This window comes from Notamacropus eugenii, chromosome 5 (assembly GCF_028372415.1).
Source record: "Notamacropus eugenii isolate mMacEug1 chromosome 5, mMacEug1.pri_v2, whole genome shotgun sequence".
Taxonomy (NCBI): domain Eukaryota; kingdom Metazoa; phylum Chordata; class Mammalia; order Diprotodontia; family Macropodidae; genus Notamacropus; species Notamacropus eugenii.
Genome location: NC_092876.1, coordinates 371889690 through 371915973, shown reverse-complemented (window position 1 = coordinate 371915973; position 26284 = coordinate 371889690). Strand labels below are relative to the sequence as shown.

General features: G+C 38.7%; 1 protein-coding gene and 1 pseudogene across 1 annotated transcript in view; both read left to right on the top strand.

Annotated features, from left to right (window-relative positions):
• NHS (NHS actin remodeling regulator) overlaps positions 1-26284 on the top strand; it is a 443126-nt gene that overhangs the window by 255403 nt on the left and 161439 nt on the right. The gene's annotated exons all lie outside the window — the stretch shown is intronic.
• Positions 1-26284, top strand: part of LOC140506732 (glycine cleavage system H protein, mitochondrial-like) — a 64683-nt pseudogene that overhangs the window by 19352 nt on the left and 19047 nt on the right.

Here is a 26284-nt window from a genome sequence, read left to right as displayed (position 1 = left end):
ACACAAGCTAGTAAGGGTCTGAAGCTGGATTGGAACTCAGGAAGATGGAAGATGAGTCTTCCTGACTCTAGGCCCATTGTTCTATCCACTATACCACCTACCTGCCCCGTGTTAGAGATAATGAATTTTAATTTAAGGCAATAATTCGATTGCATTATTAAACACTAACTAAGTGCTTCCACACCCTGGACTAAGTATTGGCAAAAAACTAAACTAAGCTAAACAGTCCCTGGCCTCAAGGAGCTTATATTCATTTTTTTTCTTTTTTTCTTTTAGCCTTGTCTAACACTACATGTTTTCACTGAATGACCAAATGACTGTGCAGTTTTGGGGCTAAGGTGAGAGGAAGAGATCAACTGAACAGGGAAACAGTAGCCTGTAGATAATTCTCTTCATACAATTTTGCTTAGGTACTGCAGATTTAAATTTTCATGGCATCATGATTAGAGAAGTGGTTCATGTGGTTGAGAAGTAGGATAAGAAAGTGGTAGATGGGGAACATATATAGAAGTCATGTGTTGGGAAGAATTAGATTCTTCTTTTTAAACAGGAGCCATTTTTTCCTTTTGCTGGGAGACTGAGTGGGATTTGGCAAACAAAAGAACCAAATGGGAAGGAAAGACTTTTTTCCATTTGGTTATTGAGAGAGTCATTTGGGATTTTAGTGACAAAAGTGTCAAGTAATGGCAAAGATGGATATGAAAGTTCATGAAAGATGAGATGCATTAAATGTGATAACCAATTTCGAGTGCAGAGAACAGATTATAGGACATCTCCCTCCTCTTGTTTCTTTATTACCTGGTATCATTCCCAACACTAGCCATCCTTGCCAAGTCAGTTTCCTCATTGTCTCACAGATCCCACACATTTATTCCCTCCTCATTGTCTTTGCTCATATGGTTGTCTTTATCTGTAACACCTCCTTCCAATTCATCCTTCAAACCTCAGAGCCTATCTCACCTCTGTCATGAAGGTGCCCTTGAGGATTCCAACATTCACTGTACAAGTCAATTGGCCCACAAACATTAACTGTTATATACCAGTAGATGTGCTAAGCATTGGGGAAACTGAGTCAAACTGAAACAGTCCCTTCCCTCGAGGAGTTTACATTCAAATAGGGTAACAGACATATATAGGAATAGAAACAAAATAAGTTCAAGTTAGTTTGGGGAAAGACAGCACTAATTCTAAGGCATGCTCACCTTGAGACTTAAATATTCCTTTCAGGCTGTGTTGCCGGCCTAATGAGAAGGCTTTCATGTTCAAGCAAAGGAAATAGAAGCTTCATTTCTGAATTTCAGTAACACTCACAGACGACATCAGACAATTAAGAACTTAGCTGTATTCTATCTTCTGTTGATCTGTTCGATTTCACATGTTTGTTTCAGCTCTTCAACTAAACTGTAAACTCTTTATGTTATATTTCTTATTCTATCTTTCAGTTTTTTCTGCACTTCCATAGTATCTAACTCAGTGCAGGTCTCAAAACACTCAAAAAAGGCAAGTTAGGGCCCCCAGAGAAAATGGTGCTGCAGGTTGTGGCCAGGTCCCTGTGGGTGGCGGTTGGAGCTGAGACCCCCAACTCCCTGGCCTCCCTTGCAGCCTTTCCCCCCTCCCCAACTTCTGGAGACTCATCCTGGCCCAGGTTCCCCTCCCTTCCTAGCAGCCGCTACCTCCTGGGGCCTCTGCACCAGTGCCCTGCGACTCGCAGTTCAAAAATTGACAGACAAGAATGAATGGATATCAACTGAAAATGGTATTGTAACAGTGGGAATCAGCAGTTTTGCACAGGAAGCCTTGGGAGATGTAGTTTACTGTAGTCTTCCAGAAGTTGGAACAACATTGAACAAACAAGATGAGTTTGGAGCTTTGGAAAGTATGAAAGCTGTCAGTGAACTCTATTCTCCTCTAACAGGAGAAAAGTAACTGAAGTTAATGTAGCTTTTGCAGAAGACCCAAAACTTCTCAACAAATCTTCTTATGAAGATGGTTGGCTGATCAAGATGATTCTGAGCAACCCTTCAGAACTTGATAAACTAATGAGTGAGGATGCATGTGAGAGATGGTTGGTTGGTTGTTGTCCTTCATTCTCGAAGAGGACCAAAATGACATCACCGTGCTAAAGTGAAATTTCAGTGTGTCTGACTGTGCCTGATCAGACCAATATGATCTCGGAATGTTCTACCACAGGTTGGGTACAGGTAGTCCCGTGTGAATATTTGGGGTGGATACCCCAAAATTTTCACATCCTATGTTTACTTTGTGCTGTATCAATTCTGTTTTACTCATAGAACACAGCATCCTTTCTGATATGGGCACGCCATGCTGAGCAGTCCTGTACCAGCGTCTCCTATGTTGCACAGTCAAATCCAAAGTTCTTGAGAGAGACCTTAAGAGTATTCTTGTATCGCTTCTTCTGGCCACCATGTGATTGCCTGCCCTATAAGAGTTCTCCATAGTCTTTTTAAAAATTTTATGTGTTGCTCATATCTGCACATGAGAGATACATAAAATCTATTGAGGATTGAACATTGGACCCCCAAATAAATTAGCATAAGAGTACAGTCCAGTATAGTTTTGTCCTAAATTAGGCGTATATGGAAGATTAGCAATTTTAACACTTCTGAAACAACACCATGGCATGGAAAAAATCTTAACTACTCAGAAATGACTGGATAAAAATGCTTTTTTACTATTTACACTTTCTTTACTATTTGCACCTTTTACATAACTTCTTCCTTATAATTTCAAGTTTGTGTCTGGCTAGTTCTGAATTCATTGCATCATGTGTGGTAAAAAATGAATTCTAAGACCATGTACTTCAGAGCTAGAATTTTATTTGTAAAAAGCCTTAAATCAGTAATATTGTAACGGCCAACTCCATCCACCACCAGTTTTGTTCAAAATACATTTGTGGTTTTCTGTCCATGGGAATCATTTACTGAGATTGGTTAGCTTACTGGTATCAGATGCTGTACAATACTAGCTTAAATTTTTTAATAAATTCCTTGGCTGAAGCTATTTTATACAGATGAGACTTTAACCTTGCAGCAGAATTTTTTAAAAACCTTAGGGGAAAAAAAAGGCAAATTAGTTAAATGATGGTCCAGGATAGTCCTGTGAAGTTAGAACTCTCTAAGAATGATAGAAGGAGCCAGATGATTACAAAACCCTCTGTAATGTATCCACAAACTCCACACCCTCTTCACCTTATCCCTTAAGTGCTACTTGGCTGGATATAATAAGCATATCCTGTTTTATCTGAAGAGAAGTTTCAAACTGAGGCCAAAGGAGTAAACTTGAGATTGTAGGATCATAGGATGTTGAGATCATAGGAATTAAAGCTGGAAAGGACCTTAGGGAGCTCAAGGTCCTCGTCCAAAATGAAGTGTCTTAGTGTTAGTAAGTAGCCGATAAGAAGATCGTCCTCAATTCTCCAGAGACCTGGAGAGCTCAGCTTCATCACGGGGACAATGGCAGAGTAGACCAGTGAGCAAACCAATAATTCTAAAGGTTAGTGCTCAAGGTGGGGGAGCTACTGACAGGAATGTAAACAAGGCAAGCCTAGAAGGAATTGTTTCATGCCAAGCTGATTGAGTCATGTGAGATTATGTCCCTGTAAATTACCTCATCTGGACCCCAGATTCTCACACTATGATCAAAATATGGTATATACTTGAACGAGTGTGCACAAGCTGTTCCAAAGAGGGCACAGTAGAAATGAGGTTGGGGACTAAAAGAATCCCATCTCTCATTTTTGATCCTTTTTGGTTAGTCAGAGTAGAAAATTAACCAAGGCAGGTATTATTAGTAACATGGATGACAGACTCTTCTTTTGTAGGACTACCCCATTTCATCACAATCCATCTTTTATCTTTTATCAGGCATTAAGTTTATCAAATTGTTTCCCAAAATGAGAACTAGGTTAGTGGGAATGGCATTTAAGGTAGCCAAATGTTGATAGTGGGAGAGAGGAGAAGAAAGGTTTGAAGCATTAAGAGCTGCATGGGGTAGTTAGATCCAGGCAAAGTGCTATGATAGGAGTCCTAGACAACCAGGGATACACATGGAGATACCAGGTACGTTGACCAGAAAGGTCACATGGAAGGGGAGCTGGGAGAACAGACTTTGCTTGATTCACAACTGGGCTCCGTAATTGAGGACCTCAATATTGCTTTCTTTAAAACAGTCATTTAACTGCCACATTCATTACTGAGTTAATGTTCATTCTATCATTTTGAATATGCCTCACTGAGATGGAGGAACTGAAGAGTGTTGTGTTCTCTATGGTTAATAGAAGGTCCAAGATCTTCTATCCCTCATCCCTGCTTCTCATATTGGGTAGATCTTCCCATTATCTCAAAGTATTTGTGGGTCTTCCCAATCAGTACTCACAAGAGATAGCATGGAGTAGACAGTAGGGACACAACCACAAAAGCCAGGAAGATTTGGGTTCAATTTCTGCTTCTGAAATGTGCTGACTGTATGACCCCAGACAAGTCATTCAACCTCTTTCAATCTTCTAGACAACCTTCTCAGACTTTAAGTTGCAGAAAAAGTGCTCATCTGTGTTGGTGGAGGGGAGTACCTCCTCCATCTAGAAGTTCCCTGTACCAGTGAAATCACAGGTCTAGTGCTGGTCCCTTTACAAGACCCCCAACCCACTGAAAACTTGACTTATTTTGGATTCGCTTTACCATAATTCACCACATAATCGTTGCAGATTTTATGCCAATTTTTTTGCAAAAAAAGTGAGGTGTGACCATTATTTGAAGTTTTTTTAAAAAGAAAATTTTGCCTACATTACTTAAAAAATCACTCCTTACTAAACTATTTTTGGTGCAAGATTAAGATGCACAGAATACTCATGAATATATATTAAAATTGAACACTAACAATGCACATATGCTGAGAATTCTAGGCTCCCAGCTTTCAATGCACTAGAGATAAATGTGTGTCCATACGCCACTGGTGAATACATTGCTGCTTTGTTTACCTTTTAAGTAACATGACAAACAGAATTATTCATCTGATGATTACACAAATGAAAGGTTATAAACCAATCTTTGGATTCGGAAAAAAAACCCAAACAAAACCCAGGGTTCAACATTAAATGGCAAAATAAAGGAGTACTAGTCAAGTAACCTTGGAATAAGAGAGCTGGTTCCCCACAAAAACAGACACATTTGATGGGATTCTGTTATTTGTTGCGATTAGCATAGGGACAATTAGTAAATAAACAGAGTTTAGTAACCAGAGAACACAATGAATAATAAACCCTATGAGCATCTACTAAGTGGCTAAAAACCTACCATTCTCCTGGATCTGGACCAGATATAGGATGGATCTGGTCCCTGAAATTCCAAGAGATATACAGTCTGGGTGATCCCCTGAGAAAACAAAGACATGAAATAAAACAGTTACCTCAGGTTATTTGACTCATATTTCCTGTAGGACTGGTCTTTAAGGTCAATCAGTCAAGTAGGATTTATTAAGCTACCACTATGTGCCAGGCATTGTACTGAGCACTGGATGTAGCCAAGTGCTTCGTGTAGCTGCAGGAACTCTGAAGTCAAAGTTTCAGCTCCTCTGAATATGGTAGCTGGAATAAGAGACCTGGTGAATCATGGAACTGAGGTGGCTTAACTAGCTGAGGTTGCAGCCTCCACCCTGGTCTTGCCACAGCTAAACTGTCATGAAGCAGAGTCAGTGGAATTAGCAGCTTTGCAGACTGAGCAAAAGCAGTGCTGACTTTGTCCTTGCCTCGCTTTCATGTATCCCTGTATCCATTTCTTTGTGACCTTAACCATCATTCTCCAATTTCATTTTATTATATGATTTTCTCTCTTGCTCCCTTAGCCTAAAGCCCTTTCTGTTTCTCAAAGTGGGATGAAGATGAAGGGAAGGAAGGGATAGTTGCAGACTGAGATTTACAGACAGTGAACAAAATGAACATAGGATCATAGGTTTAGAGGGCAGCTAGGTGGATAGAGAGTACAGTGAGTGGATAGAGCACTATGATTGAAGTCAGGAAGACTCATTAAATCTGGCCTCAGACACTTACTAGGCTTGGGCAAGTCACTTTACTCCATTTGCCTCAGTTTCCTCATCTGTAAAATGGGATGGAGAAGGAAATAACAAACCACTCCAGTATCTTTGCCAAGAAAACCCCAAATGGAGTCACAAAGAGTAGAGCCCTACTGAAGTGACAGACCAACAATAATCACAGAGTTAGAGCTAGAAAGGACCTTAGAGACCATTGTATGCAGGGGTCCTCAACTTGGAGTCCATGAACTTGGTTTTTTAAAAATATATTTAGATAATTATATTTTGACTTAATTGGTTTCTATTATAATTCTATATGTTTTATTTCATACATCAAAAAATTATTACAAGAAGGGAGTTCTTAAGAGCTTTGTCAAATAGCTAATGGGGTCCGTGACACAAAAAAGGTTAGGACCCTAAATTCTAGTCCAACCCCCTCATCTTATGAATGAGAACACTAAAACTCAGAGACATTAAATGATTTGTGCAAGGTTACACAAGTATTAAGTAGCAGAGGCAAGATTTGAATCCAGGTCTTCTGACTTCAAATTCAGCACTCTACTATGCTGCCTCTATATTTTTTTTTAATCATATTATCATACAGGAGTTACTTAAAGGCCATATCATTAATCGTTGACCCTTCCTATCCCAACCAGAGAAATACATTGTTTCCAGAGTTTTCATTGGTTTTTGGAGAAAACCTAGTCCAGCTTTTGACAGAGATAGTATCTAGGCTAGAGGCAGATTCTTGGGAAGCTTTAAAACCACTAAGGCAATGACAAAGGTTTTTTGCTTTCTCCTCCAAAGTGCCATATGTTTTCTTCCTGACCAGGGACATTTGCCACATTTTCCCAGATGTTTCAGTCTACGTGAAAATCCTCTCAAAGTAAACCACTCAGATAGCAATCCTTCGACTGGAGTAGAGTTAATATGAAAAATGGATCCTTCACAAGTGAATTCTAATCCTAAGAATTGCCCCAGCTTTCATCCCCATGAGCATGTAGACATGATTCAAGTTTTCATATTTATATGTCTAAATTTAAGTTCTTGGGAGAGCATAGCTAGTACTTTGACATTAATTGTATTTGTCATGTGCAATTTCTTTTGATATAGGAGAAGTGACATTATGGAGTCTGGACCATACATTCTGTCTTCCATTCTAAACCTAGGTTTTTTTGCCTCCTAACTCTAGTCCCACCCCTCAACTTTCTTTCAGTGACTCCCCAACTCATCACTACCAAATCCTGTTTATATCTAACCTTAATTCACTCCCTAGGGTGTTGTATTAAGTTATCTTTAAGTCATGTCCAACTCTTCATGACCCCATTTGGGGGTTTTTTGGGCAGATACTGGAGTGGTTTGCCATTTCCTTCTCCAGCTCATTTTACAGTTGGGGAAACTGAGAGAAACAGGGTGAAGTATATGAGGCCAAATTTGAAATCAGGAAGATGAGTCTTCCTGACTTCAGGCGCAGCACTCTATCCACTGTGTCACCTAGCTGAGGAACAAGGAGAAAGGAAACTATCAAGATAGTTTTGAGTTATAAAGTAGTAAAACTGGCTATATTTTTCATTTCTGAAAATCTGTGCAGTTTTTTCTTTCTTTCTAGAAAGCTAAAAAAAAAAAACAAACAAACCCCCCTCAACTTAAACATTCCTTTCCTAGTTAGTCCCTAAGAGTTGATCAGAAGATAGCTTCAAAATAATTTGATCCAAGAATAAGTGATTAGCATTTAACTTCCTTAATGGGCAATTATTCACCAGCTATGCCAGCAAGTAAATAATTAGTCATCATCTCTTCTGAAGAGTAAATGTTTACTTGAGTAAAACAGTTTTGCATTCATTTTTTTTTCTTTGTGAAAAATGAATTTAAGGAGCACTTTTCTATCCAAATGTGAATTGACTGAAGGATGTTCAAAATATGCTTTGCTGAACCCAAACGATCTGCAATCTTCCCCCAAAAGACTGGAGATCTGTCTTGCCCAATTCTTTTCTAGACCCATGTTCACTTAAGGTCTGGCAGCCTTAAATTTTGCTGCCTAAAACTGAATAAATCACAAATCAACTTCTTAAATAGTAGGTCTGCATCACCCTTCTATTTACTAGGAAAACTACATCGTGAATGTAATTCAGTGCAGGAACAAAACCAGAATAGTAAACTGCCTTTTCTTTGCAAAATTTTTGCAACTGTTCTTGATTAAGATGAAGGAATCTTGGAGTCACGTAGACCGGTAGAGACCTAGAACATGAAGAGACTTGGCAATGGTCAATTTCTGGGTCTACTTTGCCGACCCTTTGTTTAACTTTTCATCTTGGAGGCAAAGATGATGTTTAAATATGTCTAAAAATAAGTAAGTGGTCCAGTGGATTCAACACTGGAACTGGAGTCAGGAAGATCTGAGTTCAGATGTCACCTCATATGCTTATTGTGTGACCCTGGACAAGTCACAACCTCTGTTTCTCTTAGTTCCCTCTTCTGTAAAGTGGCACTAACAATATCATCTATCCTCCAGGGTTGTTGTGAGGATAAAGTGAGATAATATTTGTGAAGTGCTTTGTAAACCTTTAAGTGTTACATAAATGTTAGACATTATCATTAAATACACAGAGTTCACACATATACACACATACATGTATACAAACACACTGCACATTGTATCTGGCATGAAGACTTAAAGGAACCAGATAATAGCTACCATTTCTGATCCTTTCAGTTCAAACAAACAAATTTTAATTAACAGACCAGAAGCCAATTTAGAATTTGAAACATGAAGCCAAAGATACCAGTAAATGGTCAGTCCCCTTAACTATGGTACTAATGGTCCAGGTGGGGATGAACCACCAACTACTAACAGAGAGACTTGTTGTAGAGTTGAATTGTTATATGCAAGATGTCTCTGCTAGCATGCTTGTGAGAGGGAGCCTACTCCAAGGTTGTAGAGAGAAGAACTTCTACTGGAAATTTTGAAACTTTGCTTCAGAATCCTCATATTCTTATTTTTCAAGAATGTTAGTAAAGGAAGGGAAATGAAGGTAAACCAAAAAGCCAAGGCAGTTGATATGTATTGAGTTATCCTGGGATAATTACCAGGTTAGGGTAAATTTACTCACATCAGTAACAGGAGATTAAAATTGTGATATTATTTTATGTACCTCTGTCTTATCTCTCTATCTCTATCTATCTATCCATCTATCCCACCATGGACTTGGATGAGGAGTGGAACCTGTGAAGGTGAAAGATCAGAAGAGAGAAAAATATATTTTGATTCAGCGTCCCAACTGAGTCAGAAAGTAAGAATGATGTCTAGATTGGGTTAAGTCACATCATCCTTGTAATTTGTATATGATGTAGAGGAAAGAAGGAACAGGCTTAAAATCAAGGGAAGAAGACAGAACAGGCACAGGGAAATACATGAGAGAGTGGTATACTTCCATTCTGTCCTGTTTTTTCCTGTCTCAGATGTCAGTTCTATTTAAAAAGTAGTTCCTGCCACAGAAGAACATTGAATGCTATCTGTGCTCTCTGGAAAAAGAGATGAAGAGGGAAAGAAGCTGGCAGTTAGCAGCATGAAAGCCAAAGACTCAGTACCTATGGTCTTCCCTAGAGCTCCAAAGTCCTCTGGACTGAGGAAATTTCAGGTTTCAATCCCATACTCCTTCATAAGTAGAACTTGGATGAATCTACAATGTTCAACGTTCAAATCCTTTCATGGAAGTTTCTGGAAATCCAGAGTGTTGGGTTTCCTTATCCAACTGTGGCTCTTTGGATCATTGTCTATGAGTCTGTTAGAAGATCAGACGTTATGATGGAGAATAATTAATAATAATTATTATTAACATTTATATAGTGTTTACTGTGTACCAAGATAAATATTATCTTATTTGATCCTCATAACAACACTGGGATTTAGGTACTCTGGTTATCACCATTTTGTAGTTGAAACAACTGAGCCAAAGTTTAAGTGACTTGCCCAAGGTAACATAGCTAGTGTCTGCAGTCATATTTGAACTCAGATCTCCCTGACTCCAGGCCCAGTACCATAATAATTAATAATAATAATGACTTACATTTATAAGGCAATTCCTATGTGCCAAGCACTGCTTTTTATTATCACCATTTTATAGATGAGGAAATTGAGGAAAACAAAGGTTAAGTGACTTGCCCAAGATCACACAGCTAGTAAATATCTGAGGCTGGATTTGAACTCACATCCTTCCTGACTCTAGGCCTGGCACTATACATAAATACTGTACCACCTAGCTGCCTCAAGTAGTACCAAGTCTTCCCTCTCCTCATTCTTATTTTCTGAGATCTTTTTAAATTTCCTTCATTCAATGCCCTGAAACCTAAAGTAAAGTTTTCTAAGAGATTAGATTGTCTAATGAAATTATGGCTAGCATCCCTGAAGTATGAATTGACTCAATTCAAGTCGTTGACAAACTGAGGCCTACGAGAAGTGTCTGTAGCCACACAGAGTTAGCTCCCCAGAAAATTGTGCCTATAATATTTTTATATCTTTGTAGGAAACCTTTTTTCCTGAGATTAACCACTGGTTAACCATATTCACTCATTTTGCAACTTTTGTATTTTAAAAATGTAAAACACACTGGATGGAAAAGCAACCACAGATTACTATCTTAGAGGGCCAGGGGAATCTCAGTTTGAACTAAACTTGATTCAAGTTTCTCAGACCCTTGGATAAAAAAGGTTGAGATGGAAAACATAAATGATACAGCTTGTCTCCTGGGGAAAAGTAAGTAGGGGAGAGGGAGTAAGAGAGACACAGAAAGAGAGAGAGACACAGAGAGAGAGAGACACAGAGAGAGAGACACACACACACACAGCGAGAGAGACACAGAGAGAGAGACAGAGGCACACAGAGAGACACATACTCACAGAGACACAGAGAGAGAGACACACACAGAGAGACACAGAGAGAGAGAGACACACACACACAGACACACAGACACACACACAGACACACACACACACACACACACACACAGAGGAACTGGAACTGTTGACCCTGCTATGAATCTGAAAAGGACATCTAACATAGAGGAAGAAGTGGAGGGTACGGGAAGAGATCAGTGTATAAAATGTAGTAATAGTAAATTCCAGAAGGCAGCAGCCAGCATAAAATGAGACTAGGGATAACAACGTACATTAATTTTACAGTGACTTACTCAACTTAGTGGCATGTTATTAAAATCACCCTTTATCCTCTAAAAAAAGCACACTGTGGAGTCCTCTGAGTCCCTGAAAGAAACTGTACAAATTCCTACAAGAGAAAATCAACCCTAATCTTAATTTTAACAACAAAAGGCAATTATTTTTAGTATTTTCCAATGGATTTCAGCTGTCTAATATGGTTGAGCCTTGTTAGTAGAAGAAGCAAGACGGAGAGTAAGAAATACAGACAGAAGAGTATGAGACAGTGAGAACAAGTGGGCAGACACATGAAACTTATTACTACCTATACTATCATCTGATATGAAATCCTAAAGTAGCAAAGGTGTCAGTGCTGTAATTAGGACAGCTTAAACTGAACTAACAGGAAGAACAGAAAGAAAATCTAATACCAAGAATTTAGTCAGACTGATTGAGGGATAAAGGAAGGAAAGAATCTTTCTTTAACTGATTAAAAAATTGATTATATAGAAAAAGTAGGCCATTAAAAATGAGGGTAGAAATGTGTAAGAACCACTTGCTGATGCCATTGCTAGGGAAAGGATGCCAAAGGTATAATTAATTAAAAAGTGGTGAGACTGAAAAAAAAAAGAAAAGAAAGTGAGAAGTACACACACACACACACACACACACACACACAGTAGGACAGAATATGTGTGGAGCAGCAGAACTAGGGAATGAATGTAGCAGTGGAATACATAAATTGACAACCTAGCAACTTACAATTAACTTCAAAAAGTCATGAAGTTTTCAGGAGGTCCTCAAAGGCTGAAAATACCTTGTTTGCCACTTTTGTCCTCAGCAATTTCAAAAAAACATTGTCTTGCCAGATACTGGTCAGTAAATGAATACTTGTTTCCTGTAAAAGTGAGCAAATGTTGAGAGGAGGTAGTGGAAGTATATCCAACAATAGGCAGCTTAAATTGAACAAATCAGGCCAAACAAATTTGGTGGGTCGGGGAATAGGAGGTTTTTCTCCAAAGAATTTCCATAATTACTAAATAAGGAGCATGTTATATGACTGAATCTTTAGAACAGCTCTGGTATGGTGTCTTACAAAATCTAATTTAAAAAAAAATCAATCATTTGGCTTGAACACAAACAATATAATATGAATTTAAAACTTGAAACCAAAGTAAGGGTTGAACTAATGGAAATGTTTTGAGTGGGAAGAAAGTGGGTTTTGAGGGTTTATTGTTGACTTTGTTCTTGTTAAACATCTTCAATGATCTGGCAAAAGGAATAAGTAGCATGTTAAGAAAAATACTCTGGGAAATGATAGCTTTATTTTTAATTGGGGGAAACTGAGGCAAAGATGGAGTGCTTGTCACTTGTCTATAGCTACTTAATTTGTGGCAGATTCTACAGCAGATCTAACAGTTTTTGAATCTGATGTTTAACCCACTAAGAGACACTTTCTTCCAAGTCTCTTCATAAACTAACATAACATTCAAGTATAAGGTATCACTAACACCAATGAAAGATGGTACTTTAACAAAATTGGTTTAGAGAGCTTTGGACAGAAAGCTCTGGACAGAAAATAAAATGCAATTCAGATTGAAAAAAACGCAAGCTGGGATGCTTGAGGAATACTAAGACAAAACTTAGACCTGCAGTGGGAGGCTGACCTTCATAAAGAAGCAGCCCCAGAAAAGGTAGGTTTGGGGGGAAAGGAGGGTAGGGAAGATCGGATGGTGATAGGGAGGACTATATCATTATCATTATAATAATCAACACTTAGCATTTATTAAGCATCTACTATGCGCCAGGTACTGAATCATGCAAACAGCTATATGCATACCTACTTACCTACCTACCTACATACAAATTCTGATAGTGCAACCAAAAATCATAGACTATCCAAATGGTGGGGTCTTTTGGGAGACTCTGAAGGTATCCCATAGAGCAATAACTAGAAGACATTTTCTGTGCTCAACTTCAGAAACCACATTTTATTTTCCTCTCAAGAGAGTGACCAAAGTGCTTTGGATTATAAGGAGAGCTCTCTTCCATTCAAATTAGGTCAGCAGGCATTTATTAAACACAAATGATGTGCTGGGAACTGGGCTAGGGTGTGAAATAGTCCCTGCCCTCAAGGAGCATATAATCTAAAGGTGGCAGATAATACACAAAAAGAGACAGGAAAGCACTATCTTGTTCGGTAGAGTTCAAACCAGCAGAGCACCAGGTGCCAAGTGGAATCCCTTCTCTACTCACAATAAAAAAAAAACAGGGTCAGAGTTTTTCTAAAAGAAGATGGGATAAGGCAGAGAGAATCAAACAGATAGATACAGAAATATATACAAAAATATATTTGGCCAATTTAACCTCACAAATATTTTTAATTACTTTTTCCAATTGTATGTAAAAACAATTGTTTAATATTTGGTTTTTTTTAAATTTTGAGTTCCATTTTCTCCCTCCCTCTCTCTTTTCCCCCTTCCCTAAGATGGGAAAAAATTTGACATAGGTTATACATGTGCAATCATGGAAAACATTTCCATATTAGTTATCAACAAACCTTTTTAAGCACCTACTGTGTGCAAGACTGCTGGATTTTAGTCACTCAATGATGGAAAATTGTACAGACTTGACCCTCGAGCCTAGAATCTGTGGTTTTGTTCAGAAAGTAAGATCGCATCAGTAAAGGCTGAATTTTGGATGAACTTTGACTCTTCATTCAGAGAGGAGGCCTTTGGGAAGTGGGAAAGTCAAAAACAAGGATGGAGCAGAAACATTTTTAGTTTTTTCATACATCTCAAGGGGATTCCTTCTAGCAAAAGGTTATTTGGCAGCAGAATGTAGGTCAAAACCCAAGACCAGTTAGCATAAGATAAACTTGTGAAGTTTTTCATGGCTCTTTTCAAACACTTCTTTACATTTGTATCCATATTTACATTTCATCTCAGATGAACTTAGTAACAGTGATCCTAGGACTTACTCCTGTGTGTGTTTAAATCAAGATAAACTACTTCCCTCCTTGCTAAATAGAAAAGGACTCAAGAAGATCCATTGGCTAGGTGCCAGAAGCAGCCTTAAACAAAACATACTAGGTTTGGGGAACTTGAATTTATATGTTTAACCATTCCATAACTTTACAAAGTCATTTTAGATTTTGGGAAATAGAGCAAAAAAAAAAATCTGTATTCTTTCTTTTTTATCCCCCTTCATTCCATTGATATGCCATAAAAGTGATCACTTCCCATGCAAAATCCCACCAGTTGATTGCCTTCTAGCCTCATGTAGTGGAAAGGACCATGGGCTTGGAGTCAGAAGGCTGGAGTTGGAGTCCCAGTTCCATTACTTACCAGTCAGAACTCCCCATCAAATTTTCAAATCTTCATTAATGTCATATCCAATAACATCCTTCCATTTGTTTGTTGGTTTGTTGCTTGTCTGTCCTTCGTTCTCAAAGAGGACCAACACTGATTCCTATCCTCCAATCCCCTTAGTGTTTTTTTGCCGCTATTATTTCCCTACCAAAGGTCAGTGTCCAGAAAGAACTACTCCAGGCAGCCTTTCCCCCTCAGGACCAGGTGCTAACTCCAACAAAACAAGGAACTGCTCAAAAAGATGTATCCTTATCAGTGATCCTGACACTATGCAGCGAAGAGAGCCTTCGAAGACTTGAGTTTGAATTACAGTAGTATCATGTTTTATATTATCTTCATTTCTCTGGGCAAGTTAATTTGCCTACCTCAGTCACTGTAGTTTCATCATCTATAAAAGGAGGGAATTAGATTCAATTATTTATAAGTCCCCTCACTTCAGAATCCTACAATTCCTACTCCAGGACATCAAGCCTAGTTTGGGATTCAAAGGAAAACTAGTTTACCTAGAAAAATAAATTTTAAAAGAGAAAATAGATGTTGGAGGTAGGGGTGGGGAATGAGAATACCACATATACTATCCTGGTGACAAGCTTTCCAGCTACCCACCATGGAACTATGATAGAAAGAGTTAGTTGAACAAATTTCCTGTTCCTACAGGCTTTGAAAGTAACTAATCTCCCTTTCATATGCGGGTTCATCCCAAATAAAAGATAGGAAGGAAATGAGCATTTTTTTTTTAGTATTGTTCTATATTATTCTGTTCTTTGTCTTGATATCTCATCAAGAGCTTGTTCTTCATTTTTTACGAGCTTTTCTTTTTTTTTTAAATTTATTGTTTTCAGTTTTCAACATTCACTTCTTATAAGTTTCAAATTTTCTCCTCCCCCACTGAGACAGCATGCAATCTGATACATCTACATTCTTATTAAACACATTTTCATATTATTCATGTTGCGTAGAAGAATTAAAATGAAACCACGAGAAAAAACAAAACAAAACATAACATAACACATGAGAAAATCGTCTGCTTCATTCTGTGTTCTGATTCCATAGTTCTTTCTCTGGATGTAGAAGGCATTTTGCCTCAAGAGTCCTTTGGGAATGTTTTAGAGGTCCTTGCATTGTTGTGAAGGGCTAAGTCTATCAGAAATAGTCCTTGTACACCATGGCTGTTACTGTGTATAATGTTCTCCTGGTTCTGCTTGAGATGAACATTTATTAAGCACTTACTATTTTCTAGGAACAGTGCTTTACAAATATTATCTCATTTGTTCCTCACAACAACCCTGGGAAGTAGATGGTATTATTATCCCTATTTTATAGATGAGGAACCTGAGGCAGACAGAGAGAGATCACACAACCAGTAAGTGTCTAAGGTAGAAAAGAACTCAGGTCTTCCTGAATCCAGACCCAGTGCTCTATCCTCTGCCCCACCTAGCTACCAAAAAAGGTAGATATAGAAGTCTCAACTCTAGCTTTGGTTAAATGTCATCCCATTTGGTAATCGACATGTCATTAAGGAGAACTTTCTTGAGCCTCAATTTGCTAATCTATCATTTTCCCTGCCATTAGAAATTATTCACAGCATATTTCTCTTGAAAATGATCCACTTTATAGCTTAGAATTACAGAAAAGGATTTCTTCTCTTAGTACTTTTAGAAATTTCTTATTTCTAAAAACAAGTATAGATTTATTTAGGTATAGGTATATTTAGACCTCCTAAATAAATTATTCACATTTAAACACTGTAATGTATACTTCCTTAGAACAAAAAAAGAACAGGGAATAATTTCTTGTGATGCACCTGACTGCCCACCATATCCATACATTCATTATCATCTTCCCCCTCACCAAATGCACCAATGTGTGGGATGCTCCCACAGAAATACTTCCCATATTGAATCTGGCTAATGCAAGAGTTAACAAGCTGGACTTAAGGTGATCTAATATCAAGCTTTACTAGGGAAGTTTTTGCCCTGAAGGTCATGCAAATCTGTGGCCAAAAGCAGACCTTCAAGGACTTAAATTATCTATTTAGATTGTCTTGATTCTGTTTAGTGCTTCATATGCACATCAGGCCCAGCCTCATCAGCATGAGGTAGTTGTTCCATATAATCATTATCACAATAAATCTGCAATTAAGAGAAACTGGGGCACAAAAGTCCGAGTATAATCGATTTATTAGCAAAACTAGACATTGCCAGTAATAGAGATCAGTGGTCTCTCAGTGACCAAAGACACACCTTATAATCAGAGCAGCTTTTTATACAGTTTGGCTACATAAGTTTATAACATAAGGTCCACTAGTGTCAACTAAACTAAGACTGTGATTGGTCTTAATTATGCTAACTTGCAAAAGGGGATCCTCAGAATTCATAGTAACAAGGAAAACACAAAGTTGGACAATATCTTCTGGAAAGTTTCCAACCAAATGCACCCTGCCCCCTTTACTAGAGTCCCTCAATACCAGGAAAAATATCTCCTGACCACATTGAATCATTCTCTATCCATCCTGTTTCTCTCCCTCAAAATGTAGGACCAGTTTCAATTGGGTGCATAGTCTCTTACAAACTTTTCTACCAAGGCCTATATGAAGTCAATCCAAATCTAAGCCTGGAAATTGGTTACAGTGATTACTAAAGCTCTTATCAATTGATAATTGATAATCAATAATCCATATTTCACATGATGATGATAATGATGGTGATAAATAACATTTATATAGCATTTTAGGATTTCTCACTTGATCTTCATAACAACCCTGTGAAGTTGGTGCTTTATTATCTGCACATTACAGATGAGGAGAGTCAAGACCACAGAAAGGATTTGTCTAGTATCGACACAGCTGGTAGGAGTCTAAGACTAGATTCAAACTCAAGTCCTCCATGACTTTGTCTAGTGCCCTACAGACAGCGCCACCTGGCGGCCTCAGAGGTAGCTCCTACCTCTTACTGATTTAGGCAGAAGTGACAATGAGAGGGAGATGCCTTACCTCGGCATTTCTGAAGCAGTAGAGTAGGAGCTGCTTCTTACTGGGCCTCACTTGGACCGAGTGGAACTATTGTCACAGAATCACAGCATTAAGAAAGTTGAGAGCTGAAAGTTACACTAGCAGCCATCTATTCCAAAAAAACAAAAACAAAACAAAACAAAAACCATATCTGAAAGGAATCCCCACTCTAACAGCTGATAATTGACCATCACAGACCTCCAAGGAGGAGAAATCCCCTACCCCCAAAGTAGACCATTCCACTGTTAGACAGTTATAATTATAAGGAATTTTTTTTCTGATATCCAGCCTAAATTTGCCTCCCAGTTCTGTCCTCTGGGGCCAGATAAAACAAGAGTAATCTCCTTTCCACATGACAGCCCTTCAGATATTTGAAAATAGTTATCATGTGCTCCCTGTGTTTTCTCTTCTCTGGGCTAAATACCCTGAGTCCCGTTCAATGATCCTCATATGCCATGGATTCAAGGCTATTCAACCAGCCTATTTGCCCTCCACTGGACACTGGCCAACCTTATCAATGCCCTTCTTAAACTGTTCTGTCAGAGCCGAACAAAATCCTCAAGATGAGGCCTGGTCAGTCAAGTCAGATTTTCCTGTCCATCAGGATGATGAAGAAAGCTAGGTGCAGCTAGGTCCCATTTTGGGCAAATAATGCATCCCCAGGAGTAGTTACATGTATTTAGGTTTTCAGTATTTGAAATTATGATTATGCCTAATATGGTCATTGATTCTAGTCCAATGTAAATATTTAGTATGAATTCTAATAATGTGACCACTGCAGAGGATTCATCATTTGCACTTATCCCAATAGCTAGATAGACAGATAGATAGAGATGTAGAGAATTTTATATATATTATGTATATGCTCTGGATACAATCACTTTTAAAAAACTTTCCAGCTACCAAGAATAATTTTATGGGAGGACCTAAGTGGGAGGGATGAAATTAGTCTTAATATCCAGACCATCCACCCCCCCTTCCCTGGAGGCAGACTTTGGTGAACGGAGAAAAGAAAGATCCCGGATTTCTTTTGTTCTCTTAGTAGCATCATTTCTCCAGTACCTTTTGTTCTCTCAGTACCACCATGATCTCCAAAACCTGGCAAAGGAATGTTTTTATAGCTTGGCTTCCCTAGAAGTTTTCCCTTTTTTCCCTTCCCCTTTCCCCCTCCTCTCCACTCCTGATACATGCCTTTAACAACTGGATTTGTAAAAAATGCTGCTGCTAAAACCTGAACCTGCCCTCTGTTCAAAACTTAATTTCTTCCTTCCTCTAGTCATTTTAAAGTCTTTCAGGTAGCTAAATAAAAGAGGCATTGCCTACAAATCCTTTCAACATACACAGGCAAAAGGTGAGTGAGAGTACGGAGGGAGGGGGGAAGAAAGAGAAGCATACTGTAGCTTCCTACTAATCTCCATTTCACAATCTCACTAGCCTTGAAAGAGAACATTAAGATATCTTTTACTCTTCGACCTGACTTCCCAGAGAGAGAGACAGAGAGAAGGCAACTAATGAAAGGCCCCTTTGTGTCTCTGTACTGTAATCACAAAGGACATGAAAACATTTTATGGACATAACTATGTTAAAAAAAAAAAGCAGAGGGTGGGGCTGTGTAGCTCTAAAGCACTCTCACAGTTAGCTACTGTTCACCTGTTTGTATGTAGCATCTTTTAAAAATGATTATAATTGTGATTTTAACCCATTGTATGCAATCAAGTCTCCTTATTTGGTCACGAATGGTTAAACAAACAATATACCCACTGAGCCAGGCCTCAGCTGGCCTAATTCACTGTGAGGCCTGAAGCAGATCTTAAAGATAGGGCCAAGAGTAGGATATTCGTCCTGGAACTCCTCTATCCGGGTCTTGTGAAGGGTCACTCAGCCTGCTGTATGAGCTCAGGTGTGAAATAATTTTTTAAAGAGGGAACCAGTGGCCCTTAAGCTGGAATGAGGCATCTCCTGACAGTGCTGGTGAGGGGCCACTTACATTTCCATCTGATTTCTGGGTGCACTTTTAACATTACTTTGGTTGAAAGTCTTTGCTCTAATGAATAGGTGGGTTGATATATCAGTAAGCACCCCAGCATACACAAGGGGGTCTGCTATATCATAGGTTCTTAGATCTGCGTTTAAGAAAGGAAAGGCAACTTTTGAGGGGTCAACACTCTAATTATATTCCACAGACGGGACCAATAGATAGGTTTCCAATTGTCTGACATACACAACTACCAGAGAGAGAAGCACCAACATCTGGATTTTCAAAGCTGGGGGACTACTTAGCAGCTTCCCAGAGTCTCATCTGACACACATACCTTCTTCCAAAACTAAGCCCCTCAAAGCAAAACCTCCCTTTATACTATATATATATTCTTTTCAGAGCCATGGAAAGCAAAACCTCCCTTTATACTATATATATATATTCTTTTCAGAGCCATGGGGCACAAGCCCTCGTGACCCCGTTCCTCACTAGTAATCAGCAAAAGGTGTGGGCCTGCATAGGAAACAAGGCTCCCCTAATCAAGCCTCCCTCAATAGCCCCACCTGAAGCCTATCAATGGGCGGGGAAGATTTTAACTCCCATTACAGTTGACCTACTACTCAGACTTGTAGGGAAGAAAATGCTTTGAGGAAAACAAAGTGCCAAGAAGTTAAGTGATTTGTCCTGGTCACACAGATAATAAATATTGGAATCAGGGCACATGTGACACAGTGATCAGAGCACTGTCCCTGGAGTCAGGAGGACCTGAGTTCAATCCAACTTCAGACACTTGACACACTTACTAGCAGTGTGACCTTGGGTTGTGTGACTTAACCCCAATTGTCTTGCCTTCCCCTCTCAAAAAAAAAAAGGTATCGGAATCAAAATTTGAAACTAGTTGTTTTTCTTTATTTACAATTTTTTTTTACATTTCAAACCTAGTGTATTAGAGGAACCTTGGTTATTAAAAATATCAAGGGTATCTCTTTCAAAGTGAGCTGCTTCTTTCTCAACTAGTCCCTTCAACCTGGATTGACAATATCTCTGAGGGTCCTCTTTCTTGAATGCGTAGGCTCATCTGCTTGGCTTTCATTCATTTTCAATAGATTAAACTTAATAGATGCAAAAATATTATGCTCACAAGCTATAACCAAAGTATATCCAACTCTTACCACACCCAAAAAAAATCCTCTTTAAAGAGATTTTTTAAGTATTTTATTTTCACTTCACTCTCTCCAAATATGACTTGCCCCTGAGAAGGCTGGGAGAATAACTGGCATATGGTGCATTTTGGTAAATTAGTAGTTTTATGAATTGCACATCTCATTTAGCAAAATCATGTGTAACTATAGTAGTTTTCCATGTACAAATTTTATTGAATTCTGTTAAAAATTCAACAGATTTTCCCAATCAAAAAATTTTAGCTGCCAGTGTTTTGTTTCAAGATGACAGACTGCATCATAGACCAAAGACAAGGTGTATTCTGCTTCCCTCTTACAAGGTATAGAATTTGTTCAATAATAACAGCTAATACCTAGCATTTATATAGTGCCTTAAAGTTTGCAAAGAGCTTTACAAATGTTATCACATCATTCAAAGTCAGTCAATGCCATGGAAAGCTGGTGAAGTAAATACATATGGACATGAAATGTAGCTGAGTTAAATTGGTCTTCACTTTCATCAGTTTAGTTATGTTTAACCGTATTCCATCATTTCAGTTCCATTGTCAAAGGGGCAGCTAGGTGGTGCAGTGGATAGAATACCAGTGCAGAGTCAGGAGGACCTGAGTTCAAATCTTACCTCAGACACTTGACATGCACTAGCTGTGTGACCTTGGGCAAGTCACTTAACCCCAACTGCCTCATCCTGGATCATCTCCAGTCATCCTGATGAATATCTGGTCACTGGATTCAGATGGCTCTGGAGGAAAAGTGAGGTTGGTGACTTGCACAGCCCTCCCTCACTCAAAACAAAGTCAAGTGCAAGTCATGTCTTTATTTCTCTGATGACATGGTCTTCTTTGGCAACGAAGGATGAACATACACACCTCCATTGTCAAAGTTAAGGACTAATTTCAGACTTCTGTTTATGTGGGGAAAATAAATGGACATAGTAAAGGAAAATAAAATTACCTCAGACTCATTCTGACGCTGAGTTTTGTCATTGTTCTGGGGCAGGACTCCTCTCCTTATACAGTCTCTCCAAGTACCTCTAGACAGCACATTCTGACCTGGCTAAATAGAGAAACTAATTCTCCTTGTTCTTTCTCTGCCAAGAGACAAACTTTTGGCCTCCAATCTCTTCCCCACCCAAATAAAGAGGGGGGAGAAAATGAAAAAAAAAACGTTAGGGACCAAATTATATTGTTAGAGAGTCTTGGTTTCTCTAACCTTTTGAAAACTTGACTCTTTGTTATAATAAATAAATAGTATCATGGGAAGGATACGGGCCTTCAGTTAGAATTTCAGTTCTTTCACATAGGAAATGAATCTAGTTAGTCAATCCCTTTCTGAGCCTGAGTTTTCTCTTTGTTAAAATGGGGGTGACTGGCAAGAAGGCTCTTATGAAGACTAAATTAGACAATGAAGAGGAAAGCAATTTCTCAGCTGAAAAGCACTGTAGAAACATATCAGTAAAAACAATAAACATCAGGTTTAGTATTTAAAATTCTTATTCCCTCAGACTTTTCTGGTTAATTTAAGAGCAAAATTATCAGATTACAAAAATTTGCAGCATAAAACAAGAGTCCCAGTATCACCAGATCACTGGCAAATAAGCAGTCTGCACTAATGGGGAGAACATCAAATCTGGAGAGCTGGCTTTAATTTTACCTCTTCTACTCACTACCTGTATGACCTTGAGTGATTAAAGTCAGCAGTATCAGGGCTTAATTTCCTGATCTGTAGCATGAGGGGATTGAATTAGACTATCTCAAACATCCCCTACAATGACAATCTATCTAGTAATTGGCCAGGAGTTCAAGCCCATCACTTCACCAGCAGAGGGCCACCATTCTTTGTTTCTGTTTAAGCTCTGAAAATATTAATACCTTAGAGGAAATAGTCTGCAAAACCTCAGCTCTTTTTCGTTGTTGTTGTCTTTTAATAAGTAAGCTGGGAACCTTGAGTGACTTGTTTTTAGTGAGTTGTATTAGTTACAGATCATGTTAGCAGATCATTTGTTAGTCTCAATAGAAGCAGTCTCTTTTAGAATAGTTTAGGTTAAACTTTGCAGGATTAATGACATTTGGGAGTGAAACCCTAGCTCTTTAAAGAATAGTGCTTTTTACCAGCTTCTTGTAAAAGAACAAACAAAAAACCCTACCAAAATCAAAAGAAAAACATATTTAGTATATTTAATATTTTTCCTTTACACTATAGAATTTAGACTTTATTTTAATATATCCTGTTGTCATTGATCTCATTAAATTAGACTGATAGTTTGCTGATGCCTCAAACTCAGGATCTCTACAACCCTATTTGCCTTTCTTCCGCTAAAATTAGTGCCTGTTTCTGACTTCTCCGTTTCTGTTGAGGATGGCATCATTGACCTGATCACTGCAGGCCAACATCCTCTCTCCAAGCACAGCCCATGCTGCCTTCTGAGTTCTGGAGCTAAAAGTCTGTCTAGCTTTTGTTCATTTGCTCATCAGACCAGCCTCTTTTCTTTCAAAGGCTCTCTTCCCACTGTTGTAATTTTCACTTTCTTTTACACCATATGATTTCACCTGTGGTGAAAGCCAGCATTTCCCTTTTTTTTCAATATTCACTTTTTTTGAGTTTTATCAAGTCAGTAGTAGAGCAGGAGATGATATGAATTAATTGAGGGCCTTACCTACCACTCTTCCTCTCCTGGATTGCATAATCCAGAAAAACAATGAAGATGGCATTGGTTCTGTCTCCCTCTTATGCTTGCTGACCAATGTTTTCTGCTCCAGTGATCTTGTGATTAACTTTAAAATGTGTGTGTTTTGCCTTTTGGCATTGAGTTAGATACCAAGGAGGTGAGCTTTGGTCCCATCTGTTCCCCTCCCTAATCAAGCCTAATTAATTAATCAATTTTTGGCTGCTCTGCCAAAAATCTTCTATTTGGTTCAATGTGCACTTTCACTGAGAAAGGATGATATCTTTGTTCTTGCAGAACTCCAAAGGAAGCTTGATATGGATTAGGGTAGAGAAGTTATCTTTAAAATGGGCCTCAGGAATATTTTTCCAGAGGAGGTTGCATTGTTGCGACTTGATAGGGGGGATGAGTGATTGCAATCCACCTGTGCCCCTCACCTTTCTGAGGCACTGAACTGTTGAGAGAACAAATAATCACATCTAAAAGCCCTCTAAGGAGGGAGGAATGCTAATGTTCATAAAAAAGACTGGGAAATAAAGCATAAGAAGTCATACTATGGAGTGGGCTGGAAAAGGTCCAAAGAGTACCAGCGTTCCTGCCAGAATTTTGAGCCAAAACCAAAGTGAAGTCACAAGCTACAGCACCAGAGCTATGCAGGAAAAAAGTTTGCTTTTTGAAACCTGAAACCTGCTTGGTTTGGTGGAGGAGGTCCTGGGTTTGTTGTGTGTTCCCTTGCAAAAAGCACACCCTCTGATAATTTTTCCTCTCCGAAAATGATGTAATCCTTTGATCACTGGAGATTAAATTTTCTAAGTGGGATAGCTATGACTTTCATCTGATTATATGTATATCATTATTACTGAGATAACACCAATGTTAAATATAGGTTCATTTCATTTTTGATGTTTTCTGTATGATGTCAACATACTGCACTCATACAACATCACATTTGAACATTAACTCAGGAAGTACAAAACCGAAGATTTTCCTGGTGACAGAATCACACCTGTACTGTAGAGGATAGTACCAGGCACAAAATAAATATTGATCAATGTGTGAGAATCGAGTATTATTAGTGTTTGAGGCTTTCAAAGAGTAGACAGTGATTGATAGACATCTCTCAGTTTCCCAGGAAGGTTGGGTAAGGAGTAAATAGTAAGAACTCCGTTTCCCAGATAAGACACTGAGAAAGTGAACAGCAGATCTGAGCATACAATTCAAGACTTTCTGATTCTTAGCATGGCTCTGAGCTGGTAGGGTCATTGTCGTTTTCTTTGTTAGGCCTCTTGATTCTTCTTGACCCCATTTGGGGTTTTCTTGGCAGGATCCTGGAGGGGTTTGCTACTTCCTTCTCCAGCTCATTTTACAGATGAGGCTAACAGAATGAAGGAACTTATCTAGGGTTACACAACTAGGCTGGATTTGAACTGAGGTCTTCCTGACTTCTGAGCAGGCACTCAATTCACTGTGCCACCTGGTTGCCCACACCAGCTTATTATATATTTTTTAAAAACCTTAACGCTTTTTAGTATACATTTGGTGCTTACGGCATTGTTTGGGGAAAGGGAGTATCTGTGTGTAAAGCCATATGTGACAGGCTTTTAAATGATTTTTCTAGTGGAAAGGGGGATTTCAAAAGTTCATATACTCCATCCCTTTGCATCCACAACCTGATTTAAGAATAGGATAAATAAACACAAATAAGATATGTATAAGATTGAAAGCCTTTCAAACTTAGAACTTTTACCCCCTTGAGTAATTAAATGATCTGTTCATTAGCCTAGTTTTTGCTTGATCTCTATCACCAACTTCTTTGTAAGTTTGAGGAATTCATTATTTCCTTTTAAAGCCTTTGGTTTCTCCATCACTATAGGAGGATGGCCATTCTAACCACCTACTTCACCAGGGCTACTGTAAGCAGACAATCCTTAGAGATCCTGGGAGGCCCAATCAGAAGGTGCATAGAACAAGGCATTTAAAAACCTTGAGTTTAGTCCTGAATTTGTTGTTTAGCAACTTCATCTCCCCCACTGCAAAATGGGGAGTTAGATATCAGTGAAAAGAATTCTGGCATTGAAGTCTGAGGACCTGAATGTTAAACCTGGTTCTATTACTTCAACAGTTGCAATTTTGGGTCAAGTCTCTTCCCTTCTCCTCCTTCTCCTCCTCCTCCTCCTCCTCTTTCTCCCTGTCCTCCTCCTCCTTCTACTGTTGTTTTATCCTTCATGCTTGAAGAGGATCATGAGTGTGATTTCTTGTCTTACAAATGAATTAGACTGAAGTGAGGGTGAGCTGTGCAAAGTCACTAGCCTCGCTCTCTTCTCCAGAGTCATCAAAGTCCAGTGGCAAGGTGAAAATCAAGACAATGAGTGATAGCCTGGGATGCGGTAGGTGACTTTGGTCTTTCTCAATTAAAGTCTTTCCCAGGTCTCAGTTTGTCTGAGACAACGCCCATTCAATGACTAAGGACTAGATAAGAAATAAGACAAAGGAGATCCTAATTTATCAGCCCAAAAATGTCATTTCTGAAAGAGAAGCTGGTAGCTCCTAAACACTGACAATAAAGTCGGGGTTCAAGAAACTACAGAGAAGGAACAGAAGGAGATCAAGCTGAAGATTGCTAAAACGGGAGGGTTGAATTGGATGACCCTTCTAGACCCCTTCTAGCTTCAAAACTATGAATAGGTCTAAATTTCTTTTTAGTACTGATATTCTATGACTATGAAAAGAACTATGTGAATTGCAGGACCAGTTGGCACAGAGTACCTACTAGCAGTTGGTGTTGGCTGTGGTATCATCTGTTACATGACAAAAATCAATGACATTATTTTAAACAGGTGGCTTTTTTTATATATATAAATTCTTTTGACTATAGAATTCAGTGCC